Below are 22,965 nucleotides of genomic sequence, written 5' to 3'. Positions count from 1 at the left end.
TAATAGCTGTATTCGTTTGTTGCTAAGGCACCGTCACACCTTAACTGTATAGGATCGTCCTGCATAGGCATTTTTCCCCACAACAAATTGGTGACTCCACTGGGGAAGAACTTGTTTATTCATTTCATTTGTGTTTCTGTCATTTGTTTACTTCATAGACTTGACAGCAACTATCGAACTGCATCTTTCCCGGATGCAAAGTAGAAAGTTGCTGCTTTGATCCAGTTGCTGGACTTGTCTATGATCTAAACTAGATCCACAAATGATTTGATGATCCTTGTGATAGTCTTTAGTACCCTCTCAAAGCATCCCTCTGTTTATACCTTGCTTTTGTTTCTGATTTGGCCTGAAACAGTTGATTTTTGAGCATTTTATGACCTAGAACCCAAGGGAAACGAGAGTTTCTCTTTCAGCGCGACTGCTGTGAAGGCAGTCTGCATTTCAACGCAGGTCCTGAAGGGGCTACCTGCGCTGAATGTCAAGTCCTCAGTGTTGAGGTTGCGCTGAACCAGTTTGGCCTTGTGCAGCTGGGGTTCTTTGTCCTCTGTTGCCCTGTTTTGATCTCTGTTTTTTGCAGCCTTTAACCAGCATAGGTACCAGTCTGATAAACCTTTTTCTTTGCTTAGATTCCGCCTCTTTTTTGTACAAAAATATTGTGAATGTTTTTATGTGTTTGTGCCATCATTTACAGTCTTCCTTTGCATGAGGAAAGTAGTCATCCTGTAGCGTTTGATTCAGATCTGATTGATAGTGATCTTAGAAGAGAGTTCATTGGCTGTTTTTTCAGATTGATTATAGTTTTACTTTTGCTTATTGGTTTGAATTTGTCTCTTTCAAAGTGTCAAAACAAGTCTTTATTTCGAAAATCGCAAAGTGATTGTAATCTCTTCTACCCTTGTTGATTTCGAAGAAAGTGAACTTGTTTGTATTGATCATCTTAAAAGCAAATTCAAGGTTGTGCAAAAAGCTTTCTTTGTAGGCATTTATACTAAGAAAGTGGAAAACAAACACCTGCATTGTGCATTTTGCATTTGATAGTTTGCATGTTGGATTTAGGGAAAGTGCATTAGAGTGTGTTGATTGCTCTTTGAGAAAAGATAGTGTTATTCTTTTCCCTTAGTAGCTAGGATTTTCAAAGTTGAAAGATTATAAAGCTTGCTTATCATCTTAGACTGCATTTAGGAAGTTGTATCATACATCTCGTGGTGAACCTTGAAAGGCAAACTTTAAAAAGATCAACCTAAAATAAACTAAATGAACCTAACAACGCTTTGTAACATAACACACAACATAGAGGTCTAGGCTAGAGACGTGTTCCGACATCGTTAAGCCTAGTGACTGTCGATCTCGAAGAAGGTGGGTGATTGCTCCTGAGAGACGGTAGTGCTAGTACGGATTGTGCTCCCACGTACCGTTGCGTATATATTGGGAGACCCCTATAGGCATATATCCTTTATCCTTAGGAAGCCGTGTCGGCCGCCCTACTGATCGCAATGCAGTGAACACAGCATTCACGAAGATCGACCGCCCGTACCCTAAAAACTATTATGCGGTTTTGCGAAAAGTTTGGCGCACCCTCTGCCTAGATCTCCAGAGCAGTTTCTTTTGGCCTTTTTCAGACTCTATAACAGAAAAATTCCATCCGAGCATTTGTCACTTCGGGCTCGTTAAAACATCGAAGGAGACTAGAGTCATCTTTAGCTTTTTCTCGACTCTTTAAAACTGAAAAAACAAGTTGTGTCTAAAAGCGTCGTTAACAATTTATTTTAAACGGAACAATCACCCTTTAATTCCTGCATTGATCTTTAGGTTGAAAAGATGGAGCACACCAACCAAGGAGTTCCCCTTGGTGGGAATCCTAGTCCCTTCTCCTCTTGGGGAGATGTTGGTGCACCCCACATGGCCACATTGTCGCTTCCAGGACTGACAATTGGCCTACCAGTTTGGCTCTTTTCAACCAATGTCGTTCAGAATACCACCATTCCTGAACAGTCGAGTCAACAGTTAGATCAGACAAGAGTTGCCTCCCAGCCTTCAACTTCATCTTCCTCCCCTCCTTCCTCTTCGCTTGAAAGGACTGGTCGAATTAAAAACCAGGTTCCTAAGGAAAAGAAGGAGAAGAAGAAGAGAGAAAAGAAGAAGAAGGAGCCTAGGGCGACTGGGGGCAAACAAGTGTCATCTAACAAAAATCCACACACTGCACTCGTAAGGCCTAAATCGCCATGCGTCATATGCCAGGGAGACCACTTCCATAGAGATTGTCCCTGTATCCCGCGGATACTAAGAGACTGGTCCCCCCGTTTTCACAATTCGGTAGCATCGACCTCTGATAGCCATGTCGACTGCTCACTGTCAACTAGTGGGAGTGAAGCTCCAGGACAGAGCGAGAGAGCTAAATTTCCCTGCAGACTGTGTGAAGGCGATCACGCCATCCACCGTTGTCCCTTCTTAGAAGACGCAAAAAGAGTTCTGGAAGATCGCCCGATTTTACGAGCGCATCTCCCTCCTGGATATCAAAGACTCCCGCCAAGTCCCTCACTAGTTGAAAATCTGGCCGACCTGCCCACAGTGTCAGCCGAAGCACCTGTCATTGAAGAAGAACCGTCTGGATCCATGCCTGACGAAAGTCAAAAGGTTGATACGGCAGTTGACCCGGTTTTGCCTTCAGAGGCTCCATCTTCGAATGGCACCATCACAGAGGAGAATAAAGACGACACCGTCCAGATTCTCTTCATCAGCACCGACTCTGATGATCAAGGGGGCAATGCCACCATTCCTTTGTCGCAGGGAGGAAGTTCATCGGGGCAATATCCGGCCATCTATTCGGTCCCACCACCAAGCAACCTGGTTGTTTCCTTTGATTGGAACCAACTAGGCAGACCCCGGTTGCCAGCCAGTATACCATTCAGAATTATTTGTCAAATATAGAGAATGGTAATGGCTGGCACTATCATTGATGAGGGGGCATCTGTGAGTATCCTTTCCTCTATTGCTTGGAAAGCGCTTGGTTCGCCAGCACTTTTACCTGAGATGAGAAATCTATCAGGTTTTGATAAAGGAACCAGTCGACCTTTAGGGATCCTCCCCAATGTGCCTATAACATTGAAAGGGAAGACCATTCAAATGAACGTGATGGTCGTTCAAGGACCCTTGGATTATAACCTACTCCTTGGACGATACTATATATATTGCATGGGAGCTGTAGTCTCCTCACTCTTTAGAGTAATGTGTTTTCCGCATGAAGGAAGAATGGTCAAGCTCGTGGACCAACTTTCGTTTCCCGGATCACACATCGCAAATAGTCATGTACCATCCCTAAATGGTCTATTCATGCAAGAAGTGTCTCAACCCACGGTCCATCCTCCTGATGAGCGCGAGTAATTCGGGAGGATATGACTGCAACCGAGGGGGCATGCGTCCTGGCCTGCTTCGGCAGGAAAATTTGGGTATAGAGTAGGTTTCCGCGGGAGAATATGACTAGTCCGTACCCCGTCCGTGGATGGAAGAGGGGTTGTTCTAGAATAGGATTCTTTTGTCAAAGTTATGTGGGTGGAATAATCTGTTTTTCGCCCACCTCTGTCTATTTCGGTAGACATTGCTGAGGAAGTGTTTTGTTTGAAAGATTAACGAGACAATCTTTGGGTAACCTGAAAGAGGTAGGCCTCTCCCGGTAAAACAAATGTTTTACCTGCAAATTGAGGGGTAACCTTGAAATCGTACTTTATACCTGGGGGCATGCAAACCTTTTGGAGTGCAAGCAAGGGGCGACTATTTATTTTTTTAAATTTTTAGGTCCTCCCTTTAAACCTGTAGGTCTAACCCTTTAAACTCATAGGATTAGCCATTTCCGAACTTGCATAAAGAAAGGATGGGGAGAAAAGCTTAGTGAGATGAAGCTCCATAAAAAATAGCGATCTCCAATGAGACACTCTTATCATATGACTGGTATAAACGAACAGTTTTAGCATAAAGTTCATGCTCGTTAAAAAATAAACGCAAGATCCGAGCAGTTTTAACGCGGAATTCATGCTCGTTAAAAAATAAAACATAAGCTTGAGCAATGTTTTGGCACATTCAAGCTCTTTAAAAAATGAACCCATTACCGGTAAAATAACCATAGTGTACGTAACCTTATCAGCCATAAAAGCCTTGGTCGTGTTTGCACCTGCCACCTCCACTTTTCATTTGGCCAATCGTTCACCTCCATATGATTGTTTACCCATTTTGAGGAACAGCTGCGAAGAGTGATTTCACCTAGCCATCCTTGTGACACTGCCGTGATTGGAAAATTCCAACATGTACCTGGAATCAGTTGCTATCCCTGTTTATCACTCGTTCCTCAAAAGACGAGTCTTCTTTAAGCTCTTTTCAATTGACTCGTAAAATATGAAAAGATTGCCGAGTTTTGGCCTTCCAGCTCGTTAAAGGACAGGAAGAGCTATCCCTCCTCTAGATTTTAATCTTTTTGGACCTCAGGGATTATTGCACAAAAAGGTCGAGCGCTTGTTTTATTCGGCTCGTTAAAATTATCGAAAACTCATCCCTTCTATATTGTTTTATACTTTTTCGGACTTAAGGGATTAGATGATGAAAAAGGAATTTTGGAGTTAACTTTATGTACCTTTTCAGACTCTCTAAAAATGAAAAGGACCGAGTTATCCTTGTCGTTAGACTCGTTAAAATTATTAAATAGCGACAAACTTGTCTTTAGACGAGAACGAGTTTCACTATCGCTAGGCTCGTTAAAACATAGCGATGGGCTTGCCCGAAGGGCAGGTTATAGAACAAGCATATGTTATCCTCCTCAAGCTTGACAAAAATAAAGAGGTACTGGTCAGCAATGACTGGGGAAAAATTGGGAAAAATCAAGAAAACTTTGATGGTAGCAGGTCGCTCTTGAACATGACACTTTTCCTCCGTACCACATTCGGGTTGGGTTGTTTCATTCACCGGTCACATCACCATGGTCTCGCCATACCATCCATATTTGGGGTAATGCTACCGATCCATCACATCAGTGTCACCATATGTTCAAGAGAAGTCGTTCAGAAAGAGTCAACTGGGTCCCATCCACTGCCATACATTATCCTTCATCCATCCATGACCGCCACCCTGAATCATATGTCACAGATTGTTTTCACCTCCATTAAAATCATTAGCTCCGTTCCGTGTCACTGATGTGGGATTCATTAAGGCCCTCCTTTGACGGATCACTCCTTGTCGACATCAGCTCATTATCCAAGGAGTTGATCTAGGAACAACCCCTTCAGTACTTTGAAGCTTGCATGCCTCAATGGCAAGTTTCTCACTTTCGGAGACAGGTATACATCAATGACCTTCAACCAGAAGATTTTGCGTGGTGTTCAATGCCAAGTCCTTTATTCACACCATGTGAATTGTACTGCAGTACCTTGAGGGTCATTTTCATTATCGGTGATTCCTCTCGCGCTTGTTAACGGTTCACATCATTGACCGGTAATCAAGCGATGTCTTTCCATGTTCGACTTCAGCGCAATTCTCACATGGATCGACTTGTACTTAGAGTGAAGATCGAACGAGTTTGAAGACCCCAGATCTAGTTTCATCCATCTGGGCTGCGATATATATTCAGGAAAAATAAAGACATTTGACATGTACATCATTGCAGCAGATGATCATCCTACTCAAAGGATGATAATTTCGCCAAAATTATCAGTCTACCATCAGACGATCGTCTGTTCTATGTACAAAAATGAATTTATAAAGCTGAGCATGGGAATGCCCGCCTCAGCTAGATCATGAAAGCAGTGTGAATCATAATGTATTGCATTGTATTTTATTACAGGTCTCCTCCCAGCAGATGGATGAACTTTGGACCCTCCTGGATAAAGCATTTCACCCGATAAACGGCCTCATACTTTAGGGGGCAACTTTTATAGACATTTTTGTGCCTTACAGCCTCGAGCATGAAATGTCCATAATCTAAGGGATCCAAAGTCCCTAAACATGTTGTTCCTACCCCTAGAGGAACAAGGCAAACTAACCACAGCAATTCACATAAGTTCTCCACCTGAAAACACTCAAAAACAAGCCAATTCTGGATCATGTCAACTGCTCCACTGAGCATCTGCGCTGAATGTCAACTGCTACACTGGCTACCTGCGTTGAATGTCAACTCCAACACTAGCTACCTGCGCTGAGCGAGTTTGGACATGTGGCAGAGTCATTCCTCAAGGTGTCAATGCCCAGGAAGCTTCCAAAATGACACTTGCATCAAAGAATTCTACTGGTGATGAGTAAGAGGTTCCAAATCTCCAAGTGGAAGCAAGAACCTCCAAGTGGACTCAAGAACTGAGAGAGGGAGAGGACACTAGTCAGATCTCAAGCTAACTCATCCTCTCTCCAAATATCTATATATGGATCTCTCCTCCATGAGATCTAAGGGCTGGAATTTTGTTATTGCAAAGAACTGTTGTTGGTTTGTGGCTGGGAACATTGGGTGCTTAATGCTTTGAAGGGAGCTGAAGAAGGAATTCCATTCTGCTGGGAAGGAGATGCTGGATTGGAGCCCTATGGGTTGTATCTCTTCCTAAACCCTGTTACCTATCAATAAAGCTATCTTGATTCGTTCCTATATGCTGGTGTATTTTGTATGATTGCATTAGTGTATTTGATTTACTTCTAATCCTGAATCATTTATGAATATGTATATTTTCCTTTGTGTTGTGTTCTTCTCTTGTCGCAAGTAGCTGTTCTCTTGTCACAGGTAGCTGTTCTCTTGTGATCTCGTGGATTCAAGTAGCTGTTCTCTTGATCAAGCGAGGAGGCAAGTAGCTGTGGACACACAAAGAGAAGAGGATCTAGTTCGAGGGACAATCGAAAGACAATGGTAAGTCTACCGATCTCCCCTCTTTCCCATTTCATAAAGGAAGAAATCATAATAGCTGTATTCGTTTGTTGCTAAGGCGCTGTCACACCTTAGGTGGATAGGATCGTCCTGCATAGGCATTTTTCCCCACAACAGATCGGTTGTTCAAGTCTGCACCTTCCCTGACTGTCAACTAGCCTCGTGATCCACTCATACAGTTTTTTCGAGAAGGAAGCAAAGAAGATCTCATGGATTTCCATGTATATGTAATGATCCAACCACCTTTCCTCATATATTTGCGGATTTCTGTTTTCCTATACCACGAACTCATGAAGCTTCTTATCCAACCAATCTTCAAGTTCTTCCTTCATAGGGTTCTAGTGTTTCGACATTAGACATCCCTTATGCATATCATGGTCTCGATAATGGAACCATTTGTTGGCTTATTGGGGCCTAACCCAGGTTCGGAAGAGTTATTGGCCAAACAAATCCTGCACTGCCGTACCTTTCGGCAATAGTCCATGGAGCACGGACTGAAGTGTCACCCGAGGTAGTAGGGGAGGGTACTAGTACCAGGTTTTCATACCCTGGGGATGTCTTGATGTGTCTGGATTGGTCGCGAACCGATCTGCAGCCTCATGCCACTCTGCACTGTTGTCAAGCTTTCGCGTAGATCTGCGCTATCGTGTTTTATTATTAATGAGTTTAGTACAGATCTAAACTACATTCTTTAAGAAAGCATTTAACAATACCAACCAGTGCATGAAATCATGAATAACATAAATTCAAAACATAAGAAAATAGATATATTCGCGATAAAACACACAACTGATTCAGAAGTCTTTATTTATCTTTTGTCAATACAACTAGATCCGCCTTGTGCACTTAGCTACAGGGATCCGCGCACACAGCTGCAGACTCTACCCAGCCTCTGTGCACATAGCTGCAGAGCCACTATCTATCTACTAACATCCTCAACTTGGACTTATAGACACAGAGAAAATATTGCCTTCATACACCCATAACATTCAAGATCATAGCCAAAAAGTTGACCTCTAACCTTAGAGCCTTGCTCTATTTGCAAGCCGACTAGTGAGCATCAGTATTGCAGCAAGAATGTTACAACTCTGGGGCTGCCAACTTTACTTTTATCAACCCGGTAGTTTGTAACAAACTTGGAAGCATCGGTGCTGTATGCACAAGTACTAGCTCTTACTATGAGTTGTCACTTGGTCAGCTGGCACAAGATCACTAGGAGCTCAAGCCAACTTCTATAGATCTCAAAAGAAGCTCTAAGTGTGATGAAAGAAAGAAAGATTACTCTACTGAGGCTATTCTATTTGTAGAAAGAAACATACTGGAATGTAAGTGTTATGGGGAAAAATGCCTATGCAGGACGATCCTATCCACCTAATGTGTGACAGTGCCTTAGCAACAAACAGAAACAGCTATTCTAGTATTCTTCCTTTATGAATTAAGAATGAAGAGAGATGGATGGACTAACCGGTGTCTTCCGTTTGTCCCTCGATCTGGTTTCTCTTCTCTTTGAGAGTTCCCAGCTACTTGCCTTCTCGCTCGCCCAGCTTCAACAGGTTTCTGCAAGATCACAAGAAGAGAACACTACACAAAGACATAGATTCATATTCATAACTAGTTCAGGATTAGAAATAAACTAAACATACTAATGCAACCATACATCAAAGATACATCAGTATATAGGAGAAACCAAGATAGCTTTATTGATGAATAACAAGGTTCAGGAGGAGATACAACCAAGAGGGCTCCAATCCAGCATCTCCTTCCCAACAAATGAAATTCCTGTCTTCACCTTCCTTCAAAGCATTAAGCACCCAATGATTCCAGTCTCAAACCAACAGCAATTCTTTGCAATAACAAAATTCCAGCCCCCAGATTTCATGGAGGAGAGATCCATATATAGATGTTTGGAGAGAGGATGAGTCAGCTTGAGATCTGACTAGTGTCCTCTCCCTCTGTCAGTTCTTTCTTCCACTTGGAGGTTCTTGCTTCCACTTGGAGATTGAGAACCTCTTACTCATCACTAGTCGAATTCACTGAGGCAAGTGTCATTGAGGAAGATTCTAGAAGCTTCCAGGGTCTTGACACCTTGTTGAATGAACTTGCCATTTGTCAATTCCCGCTCAGCGCACCCTGGTAGTGCTTCTACCTGCGTTGCAGTGCAGGTAGCCAGTGCAGACTTTGCATTTCAGCGCAGACAGCTAGTGGAGCCTCTGAATTGATCCTGAATTGACTTGTTTTTGAGCAGTTTCTGGTGGAGAACTTCTGTGAATTGCTGTGGTTTGTTAGCCTTGTTCCTCTAGGGGTAGGAACAACATGTTTAGGGACTTTGGATCCCTTGGATTATGGACATTTCATGCTCAATGCTGTAAGGCACAAAAATGTCTATAACAGTTGACCCCTAAAGTATGAGGCCATTTATCGGGTGAAATGCTTTATCAGGAGGATCCGAAGTTCATTCAATGCTGGGAGGAGACCTGTAATAAGATACAATACAATACATTATTTTTCATACTGCTTTCATGATCTAGCTGAGGCAGGCATTCCCATGCTCAGCTTTATAAATTCATTTTTTTGTACATAGAACAGACAATCGTCTGATGGTAGACTGATAATTTTGATGAAATTATCATCCTTTGGGTAGGATGATTATCTGCTGCAATGATGTACATGTCAATGTCTTTATCTTTCCTGAATGTATATCGCAGCCTGGATGGATGAAACTAGATCCGGGGTCTTCAAACTCGTTCGATCTTCACTCTAGGTACAAGTCGATCCATGTGAGAAATGTTCTGAAGTCGAACATGGAAAGACATCGCTTGATTACCGGTCAATGAGGTAAACCGTTAACAAGCGTGAGAGGAATCATCGATAATGATAATGACCCTCAAGGTACTTCAGTACAATTCACGTGGTGTGAATAAAGGACTTGGCATCGAACACCACGCAAAATCTTTCGGTCGAAGGTCATTGATGTATACCTGTCGCCGGAAGTGAGAAACTTGCCATTGAGGCATGCAAGCTTCAAAGTACTGAAGGGGTTGTTCCTAGATCAACTTCTTGGATAATGAGCTGATGTCGACAAGAAGCGATCCGTCAAAGGAGGGCCTTAATGAATCCCACATCAATGACACAGAACGGAGCTAATGATTTTGATGGAGGTGAAAACGATCTGATGACATATGATTCAGGGTGGCGGTCATGAAAGGATGAAGGATAATGTACGGCAGTGGATGGGACACGGTTGACTTCTCTGAACGACTTCTCTTGAACATATGGTGACACTTATACGATGGATCGGTAGCATTACCCCAAATATGGATGGTATGGCGAGACCATGGTGATGTGACCGGTGAATGAAACAACCTAACCCGATTGTAGTACGAAGGAAAAGTGTCATGTTCAAGAGCGACTTGCTACCATCAAAGTTTTCTTGAGTTTCTCCCAATTTTTCCCCAGTCATTGCTAACCAGTACCTCTTTATTTTTGTCAAGCTTGAGGAGGATAACATATGCTTGTTCTATAACTTGCCCTTTGGGCAAGCCCATCGCTATGTTTTAACAAGCCTAGCGATAGTGAAACTCGTTCTCGTCTAAAGACAAGTTTGTCGTTATTTAATGATTTTAACGAGTCTAGCGACAAAGATAACTCGGTCCTTTTCATTTTTAGAGAGTCTGAAAAGGTACGTAAAGTCAACTCCAAAAGTCCTTTTTCGTCATCTAATCCCTTAAGTCCGAAAAAGTATAAAACAATACAGAAGGGATGAGTTTTCGATAGTTTTAACGAGCCGAACAAAACAAGCGCTCGATCTTTTTGTGCAATAATCCCTCAGGTCCAAAAAGATTAAAATATAGAGGAGGGATGGCTCTTTTGGTCGCTTTAACGAGCTGGAAGGCCAAATCTCGGCAATCTTTTCATATTTTACGAGTCAGATGAAAAGAGCTTAAAGAAGACTCGTCTTTTGAGGAACGAGTGATAAAACGGGTTAGCAGCTGATTCCAGGTACGGGTTGGAATTTTCCAATCACGGAAGTGTCACAAGGATGGCTAGTGAAATCACTCTTCGCAGCTGTTCCTCAAAATGGGTAAACAATCATATGGAGGTGAATGATCGGCCAATGGAAAAGTGGAGGTGACGGTGCAAACACGACCAAGGCTTTAATGGCTGATAATGTTACATTCACGGTGGTTATTTACCGGAAGATAGTTCATTTTTTAACGAGCTTAAATGCGGAAAAACACTGCTCAGTCTTATGTTTATTTTTTAATGAGCATGAACTATGTGCTAAAACTGCTCGATGATAAGCTTGTATGCCCCCAGCATAATAACGCAAATCGAGGTGCATGTCCCCCAAGCTTCATTGCATTCAACTTGGTGGTTGGAATGAAGGTTTACCTTTGAGATTTGGAAAGGGGATTGTTTCATTTTTTAATGAGGTTGACACAGTAAAAGAACTATCCTCATGACTCCCTGTTTCATTTTTTAATGAGGTTGACACGAGATAAGAACTGTCCTCGGAGTCCAGATCCATTAGATATAGAAGGCTTCATATTCCACTGTGGCCACTTCCACCAGATTACTCGGAGGTGGTAGGGAAAAAGTACCCATTAAGGCAGGGTCTTTTAGGAGACCTACTCCGATATTTTGGAGTGAATGATTGCTTCCATGGATCATTGGAATGCTTCCCGTAACTTGTGAACTGTTGGTGAGAAATTTTTGTTGGTCAACAATTGTAATTCCTCCTTGGAAGGGAAATGCAATCTTCCTGAAGTAGGTCAACACAACTGCAGCCATGGCATATATCCAGGGTCTTTCCAATAGGATGTTGTAATCAAGGTTTCCGTCGATTACTTCAACATCAATTTCTACTGTTTTCCCTCCTAGTTCAACTTTCAAGTTATTTAGAATACCATATGGGGTATATGTCCGTCCATCAAATGCTTTTAATGTCGTCGAAGATTGCAACAAGGTTGGAGATCCTAAAGTTTTCCAGCAACTCATCGACATAATGCATGTAGATGCCCCCTCATCAATAATTGTTCGATGAACAGTTTTGTTGAGGGCTTTCACTTGAACAAGGAAAGCTAGTTGTGCTGGTAACTGAGGATCATATCCTTTATGATTAAAGGCCACAAGATTGGAATCCATTGGGTCAATCCCACCTATGGCTAATAATAAAGCTTTCTCTTGGGAGAGGCAATTTTGCGGTACCTCAAGCGTCGACATAGCAGACGGCGATTAGGCCAGGTCCTCTATTATATTATAATTCTGTGCTATTTTTGCACGAGGATTAAATGTCGACTTGTGTACTACTCCCTTTGGCGACTTTATCATTTGTTCAGGAATGATGGGTGGCACAACTTTGGTCAAAGTTGTTGTCGAACTACTAGGTTGTTCATTAGCCTTGTTATTCGACACCTGTGGATTCCCGTAATCTTTATTCCTTGTCAAAGCATCATTTTGCTGCTTTGAGATAGACAACATAAGCACTTGGGATCGGGAAGCATTTTGATTAGCAACCAGTTTGGTACCCGGGCTTGGAAACAGATCAGTCAATACTGCTGAGGTTTTTGAACTCTTAAAGAGTTTCTTAACTTCAGCTATATGTGGACAATCTCTCGTCCAATGATCCTCATCACATATATGACACCCCGCAGAGGGTTTCCTTTTTCTCCCTTTCTTTTTCTTCTTGCCCCCTGGTTGCTTCAGTTGTTTGCCCTTGTCGGTCGACACGACATTTACTTCCGAGGCAAGAAGTTCCTCATTTGCATTTTGACTAGAAATCTTACGGGCCTTTTTAGATGTAGCCTTTTTTGATTTCATGTCTGTCGCGCCAATCACGCCATCGATGGCATGAGAGTCATTGTTTGATTTAGGAGGAGGAGGAATTGAGAATTCCGGTCTAGGGGCATCAAGTATTTTGTCATAGAGCGTGCCAGACTGAGTATAGACCAAGTCTAGATATTGCGCACGAGCGATGACTTGCTCTTCCGTTACGACTCCCCCCTTTGCCACATCTTCCGTGATTGTAGGAAGTAAGGATTTGATAAACCATTCAGCTAATAGCTGATCGGGAATGTACGTTTTTACCATCCTACGACGACGTCGCCACTCATGTATATGATCAGATATGTGAGTGGTCGTTGTCTGTTTGAAGTTGGTTAGGAGTTCCGTTTCTGTTTCATACCTTATCGGTAATTGAAAATGGGTTAAGAAAGTCGTGGCTAAGGTACCGAAATTGTCGAACGAAGCTCTAGGCAATTCAATATACCATTTTTCCGCTGGATCAGTTAACGTCCTCTGAAAAAGGCGAAGCCTAATCGAATCATCATTTAGGGTGTTTGATGAACACCACAGATGAAATGTCATCACATGATTTGACGGATCTTCACCTGGATTTCCATTAAATTTAGGAATATCTGACGGAAGTTTATGCGGAATCGCTGGCCACCAAGGGGCATAAGCAATTGGATCATTCGTCAGCCGGTTTAGATCTGGTAATTCTAGAGTTGCAACAAAGGGCAACTGTTGATTCAGGTTAGGCGAAGCATACCCAGGATAAGATGGAATCGCTTGAGCAGTGGGTCTTTGCATACCAACATAATGTATTTGATGCTGGCAACTTTGACAAGGTTGATGGGCATAACCATTATAGTATGGTTGTTGATAACCGCTTTGGAAATGCAGTTGCCCATTACTTACAAAGACTTGTTGCTCAGGTCCTTGATATGATTGCTGGAATTGCGGTTGTTGAGATTGAACCAGCCCTGGTTGTTGGACCATTTGCTGTTGTCCAATACTGGATGATTGACCAAGATGAGGAGTCATAGTACTTGTTTGAGCCTGAGTCGCTCCAGATAAGGAGGCACTAACCTGAGGTTGTGATTGAGTTGTCGAGACAAGAGGTTGTTGTATTGCAACCTGAGAAACTTGGGGTTGACATACAACAGGTAGCGCTTGTACTTGCGACGCAATCACCATACCAGGTATAGTGGGAATATTCGACCCAGGGTGGACTGGTTGCATTGAATATGCAACCCGTGGTTGCTGAGGCAGTATTGGTACCCAACCGCTGGATGTAATTCCAGTTTGACCTAAACTTTGTTGTAAACTCCCATATGGTTGTTCTCCAGGAGGGAACAATGAAAAGGCATACTGCCCTCCATCTGGTGGCAATCCAGTACTTAAAGGGCAGATTGGCCTTTGAAGACACATTGGATCAATTTGTTGAGTTTCAACATAAGAAATACCAGATGATAATCCGGATGAAGAAATAGGAACTAACCATGTCGTTGAAGCAGTCCCTGATGGGACTTCGGCTTGTTGTTGATAACTTGCTGGGACAGATGGTATACCATCGAACATCGTTGAGGTAGCAGCAGGAGGCTCTGCCGCTGCTATGTCGGATGACACAGTCCTGGATGTCGACGGTTGTTCAGACATATCTAGTCTATCGAAAAGATTTTCTAGCGATTCTACAAGAACTTACGATGAAAAGAGACTAACTTCGAAGATCAACGAGGGAATGGTGATGATTATTCCATTTAAAATAAATTTTAACGACGCTTAGACACAACCTGCTTTTTCAATTTTAAAGAGTCGAGAAAAAGCAAAAGATGACTCTAGTCTCCTTCGATGTTTTAACGAGCCCGAAGTGAGAAATGCTCGGATGGACTTTTTCCGTTATAGAGTCTGAAAAAGGCCAAAAGGAACTGCTCTGGAGTTCTAGGTAGAGGGCGTGCCAGACATTTCGCAAAACCGTAGAATACTTTTTAAGGTACGGGCGGTCAATCTTCCTGAATGCTGTGTTCAGTGCATTGCGATCAGTAGGGCGGCCAACATGGCTTCCTAAGGATAAAGGTTTTATGCCTATAGGGGTCTCCGAATATATACTCGACGGTACGTGGGAGCACAATCCGTACTGGCGCTATCGTCCCTCAGGAGGAATCACCCACCATCAGCGAGATCGACAGTCACCAGGCTTTACGACGTCGGAACACGTCTCTAGCCTAGACCTCTATGTTGTGCGTTAAGTTACAAAGTGTTGTTAAGTTCATTCAATTTATTTTAGGTTGATCTTTCTTAGAAGTTTGCCTTTTGAGGTTCACCACGAGATGTATGATACAATTCCTAAATGCAGTCTAAAGATGATAAGCAAGCTTTTATATCTTTTCAACAATGAAAATCTTAGCTACAAAGGGAAAAGAAATACACCATCTTTTCTCAAAGAGCAATCAGCACACTCTAAATGCACTTTTCCTAAATCAAGCATGCAAACTATCAAGATGCAAATGCACAATGCAGGTGTTTGTTTTCCGCTCTCTTAATATTGATGCCTAAAAAGAAAGCTTTTTGTACAACTTTGAATTTGTTTTTAAATGACAAATACAAACAAGTTTACTTTTTCGAAATCAGAAAGGGTAGAAGAGATTACAACACTTAACGATTTTCGAAATGAATACTTGTTTTGACACTCAAAAGAGACAAACTCAAACCAAAAGCAAAAATGAATGTATAACCAACTGTAAACAGCCAATGAACTCTCTCCTAAGATCACAATCAACAGATCTGAATCAAGGGCTACAGGATGACTATTTCACTCTTGCAAAGGAAAACTGTAAATGACACCACAAACACATAAAAACACTCACAGTATTTTTGTATAAAAGGAGGCGGAATTTAAGCAGAGAAAAGGAGTTATCAGACAGGTACCTATGCTGGTTACAGGCTACAAAAATCAGAGATCAAAACAAGGCAAAACAGAGCAGAGAACCCCAGCTGCACAAAGCATAAGCTGGATCAGCGCACCCCTAACATAGAGGTTTTGACATTCAGCGCAGGTAGCCTTCACGGGACCTGCGTTGAAATGCAGAACCTCTTCACAGAGTCTGCGCTGAAGGAGAAACGAGAGTTCCTCACTGGGTTCTGGGTTACAGTTTGCTATTTAATCTACAGTTTCAGGCCAAATCAAAGAAACAAGCAAGGTACAATCAAACGGATGCTTTGAGGGAGGGCTTAGATCTATCACAAAGGATCATCAAATCATTTGTGCGTCCATTGTTCATATCATAGACAAATCCAGTGATTGGATCAAAGCAGCAGCTGCCTACTTTGCATCTGAGAATAGCAGATGCAGTTCGATTGTTGATGTTGAGTCTATGAAACAAACAATGATAGAAACACAAATAAAATGACTAAACAGATCTCCCCAGTGGAGTCGCCAATTTGTTGTGGGGAAAAATGCCTATGCAGGACGATCCTATCCACCTAAGGTGTGACAGTGCCTTAGCAACAAATAGAAACAGCTATTCTAGTATTCTTCCTTTATGAATTAAGAATGAAGAGAGATGGATGGACTAACCGGTGTCTTCCGTTTGTCCCTCGATCTGCTTTCTCTTCTCTTTGAGAGTTCCCAGCTACTTGCCTTCTCGCTCGCCCAGCTTCAATAGGTTTCTGCAAGATCACAAGAGGAGAACACTACACAAAGACATAGATTCATATTCATAACTAGTTCAGGATTAGAAATAAACTAAACATACTAATGCAACCATACATCAAAGATACATCAGTATATAGGAGAAACCAAGATAGCTTTATTGATGAATAACAAGGTTCAGGAGGAGATACAACCAAGAGGGCTCCAATCTAGCATCTCCTTCCCAGCAAATGAAATTCCTATCTTCACCTTCCTTCAAAGAATTAAGCACCCAATGATTCCAGTCTCAAACCAACAGCAATTCTTTGCAATAAAAAAATTCCAGCCCCCAGATTTCATGGAGGAGAGATCCATATATAGATGTTTGGAGAGAGGATGAGTCAGCTTGAGATCTGACTAGTGTCCTCTCCCTCTGTCAGTTCTTGCTTCCACTTGGAGATTGAGAACCTCTTACTCATCACTAGTTGAATTCACTGAGGCAAGTGTCATTGAGGAAGATTCTGGAAGCTTCCAGGGTCTTGACACCTTGTTGAATGAACTTGCCATTTTTCAATTCCCGCTCAGCGCACCCTGATAGTGCTTCTACCAGCATTGCAGTGCAGGTAGCCAGTGCAGACTTTGCATTTCAGCGCAGACAGCTAGTGGAGCCTCTGAATTGATCCTGAATTGACTTGTTTTTGAGCAGTTTCTGGTGGAGAACTTCTGTGAATTGTTGTGGTTTGTTAGCCTTGTTCCTCTATGGGTAGGAAAAACATGTTTAGGGACTTTGGATCCCTTGGATTATGGACATTTCATGCTCAATGCTGTAAGGCACAAAAATGTCTATAACAGTAAGGCAAGACCTAGTAAACTCTAATTAACAAGCTAATTCTACTTTTGCCAAAAAACACTATGAAAACCATGAAATCAATGCCATTACCTACTCAAGGAAGTAAAAAACATCTAACCATGCTATTTCTGGAAGTAAATAAGCAAAAACATATTTTTGGATTTTTATGTATTTTTATGTGAATTTGACAAGCATCTAATTTATTGTGTGTGAGTGTGGCAGTGAATAGGTGGAGGTAAAGGGTGGATTTGGAGTTTATAAGGATGGAATATGGTGTGGATGGGTCTAGGAGGTATTAGGTGGCCTTCTGAAGGCTTTTCCGACACTCATCCTTCAAAAGAAAGCCGACAGGAAAAACTACAGGAGGACACAGGAAAACTACAGGAGGAAAACAGGGAAACTACAAGAGGCCTACAAGAGGAGGCCGAAAGAAATTTCCGCTATTCTGAGGGTGTGAGAGTGGGTGGAAAAGGTGGAAGAAGGTTGGAATGAGGTGTTAGGGCACCTAAGGTCTACCATGATCCACCATGAGAGAGAAAGATGATTGGGTTTGCTCAAGCAGAGAGGAAGAAGTTCTATGGAAAATGTAGGAAACTAAGGAAGAATTGAGGTGAGGTTTGGGAAGACCTATAGGGCCTGGATCAGATGGAGGGTGTGTTTGTTGATAAGCTAGCCTACTTTTGGAAGAGATCTATAGCAAAGGAACTGACATTTAACCAAGAAGATCAAGAAAATAATGAAATGAGTACATTTAGGAAAAACAGAGTTTTTCATTAAAATGATCTAAACTATGACCTATGAAAGGAAATGCTGAGAAATGCTGCAAGAAAGGAAAGCATGAAAGAGGACTATTGTAAATCAAGAAGTGAACGTGAAAAGGAAGATCTAAAGCAAAGCAAAAATGGACTATTAACCTATTAAAAAGCTGCAAACACTAGAGGTCCTATGACTAAGGAAAATCTGTGTTTTTGGGGCAGCAAGAGGGTCTTTGCCTCAAATCATGGTCCCAGAGGGAGGAAGAGAGGCCAAGGAACTATTGCTAGCCTTTTTAATCTTTTCTAATCGCTGCTCAACCTACTTCAGAAAGCACAATGGAAGCAAACTACTAAATCATCAAAAGCAACCTATTCTTAACCATGAAAGAAATACATCTAATAGCAAATTAATCTACAAACTAAAGTAAAGCATACAAATACAAGTAAAGATAAGTTTGGCTGCTTGGATTGGGCCCTAACCCAAGAGCTTCAGCCATCTGAGCTCGAAAATGATTCCATATTCATTATCAAAAAATAGCAAGTTTATATGAAATTGTCACAAAATAATAAGCTCAAAATTTGATCAGAGTTTACATAAGCAAAAAATCCGACCCTGGTGAGGCCCTAGGCCTCTCTACTTATATTTGAAGCTACCAACAACTTCCTTAAAATCAGGGAGGCTTGGCTCCCAAAACTCAAGATAACTATCGGTCATGTTCCACCTGCTTGACTGCCTTCTAGTGCATGGTTCGGCTACTTGTACTCTGAGCTAAATGAAGGGTAATCTGAAGCGAGGAGTAATAAATGAGGGGTATTTCCTCCTATAAGTCCTCTCCTCTATCTTCTTCGAGTTATTTATGCCATACGACCATTGGATCCTTTACTTTGACCTCGAAATTCATCAATAATCTACATTAAACACATGTTAGACCACATGGCATCATAACTAGCTCAACTCACTCTATAAGCATAAATATAATCAGAAAATCATACAATAAGCTAAGAGAATGGTTGATTTGACTAGGTTAGGAGGCAAAATGAGCCCATATAATTACCCATTTATGAGGCTCATCATCACCCCCTACTGAAGGTGTTTCTCATGCTCTAAGCAACTTAGTCAATCTCCTAATCTTTTATGGCCCTAGTGGCCTCCCTAGCATCCCAAGCTTCTGATCTGGTCTACTCATGTTGGCCATAAAACCATGCCTTTCTTTCTCTGTCCTTCCACTGCTCTTCCTCTTCTTCTTCTCTTCTTCCTTCTGGCATGCCTAATATGAGTGGAGGACTCAGTTTGAGGCCAATCCAATTGACCTTCAGCCTTTGCATGGAGTGCTTGTACATTGGCACTCCTTTCAGTGCCTCCTTCAGCCTCATGGGGGAATGGTATTCCCTGATCTGCAAATTGTGAGGTAAGGTGTTCCATCTTCTCATGCATGCATGCACACAGTCATCCCAAAGTAGCCTTTGCATATGTTCAAAGTGTGCAATGGCTTGTGCCTGATTGGTTATATATTTAGGGGAAATTTGGGGGTCTTTTGCAAGTAGGTTGTGTGTGCTAATGAGTGCCATAGGATCTGATGGCTCAACTCTTATCATTAATGGCTCATTCTGCTCTTTTATTATCAATATTTTTATTTCTGCTTCTCTCAATTCTTCATGGTTCATCCATGAAGCCATGGCCATTAATTACAGGTCCCCTAGATTGGAATTAGGGTCCCACACCTTGATGTCTATGAGGGCCATGTTATGTAGGTAGAACTCTGACATCTTTTCTTTATCCTCTAAGGTGCTCTGGTCACACAGGTCCATGAACTGCCTGTAGTCTTGGAAAGGCATTGTGCCTCTTTTTGCCAAGCTATTTATTTGGAATTGAAGCCATTGGTCCTTTAGATAGAGGCCATAATATTTGGCTAGTATTCCTCATTGTAGTGCCTCCATGGATAAGTTGGCCTTTTCCATGTATGCCAGTTGAGTCTCTTTCTCTTTCAGCTACCTCCTTCGGATTTCATTCTCATTTTCCAAGTGGCTTCTTGTGAATATGTCCACTACTTGGGGATATGCATGGAGCCTAGTGGAGTTAGTGGGCTCCCTTCTCATAAACCCTCCTGTCATACTACCTGTTATTTTTTCAAAAAACAAATATGGAGGTGGAGACAGAGAGTTTTTGAGAAAAATAAAAAAACAGAGGAGACTGTGTTTTTTTTTAAATAAACAATTTTTTTTTGTATGTATTTCTTGCCCTCCTAAAGACTGGTTTCACCCTTAAATTGAGACCACTTCTTTCATGTATTGACATTCAACAAGGGGCATGCATGAACCCTACCTCTTCAAATTTAATTTCGTGCCAAAAATTGTGTTTTCTCCCTTCAAAATGGCTCATTGCCCCTCCTGTAGAAGCCTGTTGTCCCTGTTGTAGATTTCATGTAGGTGCTCCTGTAGAAAACATCGAAAGCAAAAATAGGGAGGAAATCGATGGAGGATGGTGGTTACGAGGCTATGGGGGCATAAGAAAGCTGTTGTAGCTGAGTTAGAAGGAGGAAATGAAGAAAATGTAGTGAGAATATGCGAGGAGGAGTGCTCATTACCCTTTATGGATATTTTCAGTTATGAGTGCTGAGCTGGCAAGGTGTACGTTGGCCATATTCAGACCATTGGTCCCCACCTGCCTTGTCATCATGGCCCCTCGTCGTAATCATCCCTCATTATTGCATCAGAGTTCACTCTTTCTCCACTACCTGTCCTTGGCATCTTTTCTTGAGTTGACTGTGCGCACGTGTGGGTGACATCTCGGATGAGTGGAGTCAACTAGATGAAGGTGGCCAAGTTAACTGGCCACCTTTCCCTCATTCAATCTCAACCATCTCGTTGCCTTCGTATGACTAATAAATACAAAAATGCAAATAGAGGAGTGATTTAGTTACTTACCTGTGATCTGAGTGTATTGGTTGTGAGGTGTTGTGGCTCTCTCTGCTGCATGCCTTCATTCTTCTCCATGCATGTTGTCTCTGCTAGCTAATGTGTGGTTGTGTATTTTTGCAGGGTCTTATTTTGCTAGAGCTGGGCTGCATGTGCCTTTCCAACCTTCAGATGTGCACTCTTCTGCTGTTGGTGCTGGACTTCTATGGGATCAACTGCTACAAGAATTCCTATAGGAGCTCCTGTAGCTACTTCTCCCCTTAAAAAATCAGCTTTTCCCTATGCTTGGAGCTCGAGAATAATGCCAGAGGTGTCATGCATGATGGAGGGAAAATAGGTAAGCTTTAGGTATGGTTATTGGTGTTTTTTTCCCTTTTATATTTTTATTTTTGTTTTTTTTCAAGATTGGAAAAATGGTTTTTTTTTCTTCTTAGATAGGAAAAGAAATGATGCTTGGGGGTGTGATGCAGGCTTGGAAATAGCAACAAGGAGGATTGAAGGTGGTAAGAGGGATGATAAGTTCCTCATGAAGCTCTCGTGGCCCCTCAAATTTCCTTCTGCAGACATTTTTGGCTCTTTGTAATTCCTACAGGAGTCTCCTGTAGAAAACACAGAGCCTACTGTAGAACACACAGTTTTGGAAAAAAAATACAGTGGGGTGAATGAGATGCCAAATATGATGGAGGAAGGGGTGGAGAAGGTGAGATGGGTGCTGGTGTGAATTTCAGGGTTCCCTTGGCACCTTCTTCCGCTTCTTGTAGTCCTCCTGCAAACCTGCAATGCAACAAAAATTTATCTAATTTTTTTTTTTTTTTGAAAACAACTAGGGCACCTCAGAGAGGTTTCCACCTTAATTTCCTACCCTGGGCACCTCCAAGGGAGGTTTTCACCCAGGGATCTTATTCTTTTTTTCTCTCTCTTTTTTTCATCACTGGGCCGCCTCAGAATAGGTTTCCAACCCAATGATGGGACTCAAGTGCCTCATAGAGGCTTTCATTTGAGTCCTTATTTTTTATTTTTTCTTTTCTTCAGTGAGTGGGTGAAGGGGAAGCTAAAACATGCTCCACTACCATCACTGTTTTATTCAAATCTTCAATGAACTCTCACTTGGAGAGGTATTTCTTGTAGACTTTCAACCAATGTCCATTGACAAACATGGGGATGGCTTCATCATCAATGGTTCTGATTAGAACTAAACCATTGTCATTGCATTTCTCCATAGTGTAGGGTCTCAGCCATCTTGTCCTCAACTTGCCTTTGAAATCTTTGTATCTTGAATCATATAGTAGTGCCCAATATTCTTGTTGGAATTGCTTCTCCTTGATATTTTTTTCATGCCATATCTTTCTCTGAAGCTGAACTACCTCTGTATGGAGAAGGGCTTGCAATATGTATTCATCCAATCCATTGAGCTGAAGTAATCTTTCCTTTTATGCATGGCTGAGGTCTAGGTCCAACTGAGCTTCCATCCTTAGGGTATTGAATTCAAACTCTATTGACATCAAAGCCTTCTTCCCATAGACCAGTTCATAGGGTGTGAACCCGGTGGTGGTCTTCCATGTTGTGTGGTAGGCCCAAGTGGCCTCAACTAATATGTTCACCCAATCTTTTCTGCTGCTGCTCACTACCTTGGTTAGGATCCCTTTCAAAGCTCTATTATTGACCTCCACTTACCCATTGGCTTGTGGATGGTAAGGGGTGGAGGTCCTGTGCTTGATCTTATGATGTGTGAGCAGGTCTTCAATCCAGCTAGAAGTGAACTGACTCCCTTGGTCTATGACCAAGTCTCTCGGATACCCAAATTTGTAGAATATGTTTTCTCTCAAAAACTCAACTACTTTTTCCTCTATCGGTTCTTTGATTTCTTTTGTCTCTGCCCACTTTGTTAGGTAGTTGGTGCACACAGTGATGTACTGCTTCTGCTTTGAAGGGGGGTTGATAGGCCCCAAAAATTCCATGCCCCACTTCTCAAATGGCTCAAAGGTCACTTGAGGTTGCATGGGAATTTCACCCTTTTGGAGTGGGTTTCCCCATCCTCTGATACCGATTGCACTGGCTCATGTATCTCCTCACATCTTGATGAAGAGTGCGACAGTAGTAGCCTGCTTGCAATATCTTGAAGGCAGTTCTTTTTGCTGCAAAATGA

This window comes from Pinus tabuliformis, chromosome 8 (assembly GCF_031772625.1).
Source record: "Pinus tabuliformis cultivar Carrire ecotype Pingquan chromosome 8, CPIR1, whole genome shotgun sequence".
NCBI lineage: Eukaryota > Viridiplantae > Streptophyta > Pinopsida > Pinales > Pinaceae > Pinus > Pinus tabuliformis.
This window is presented reverse-complemented; position numbering follows the sequence as displayed.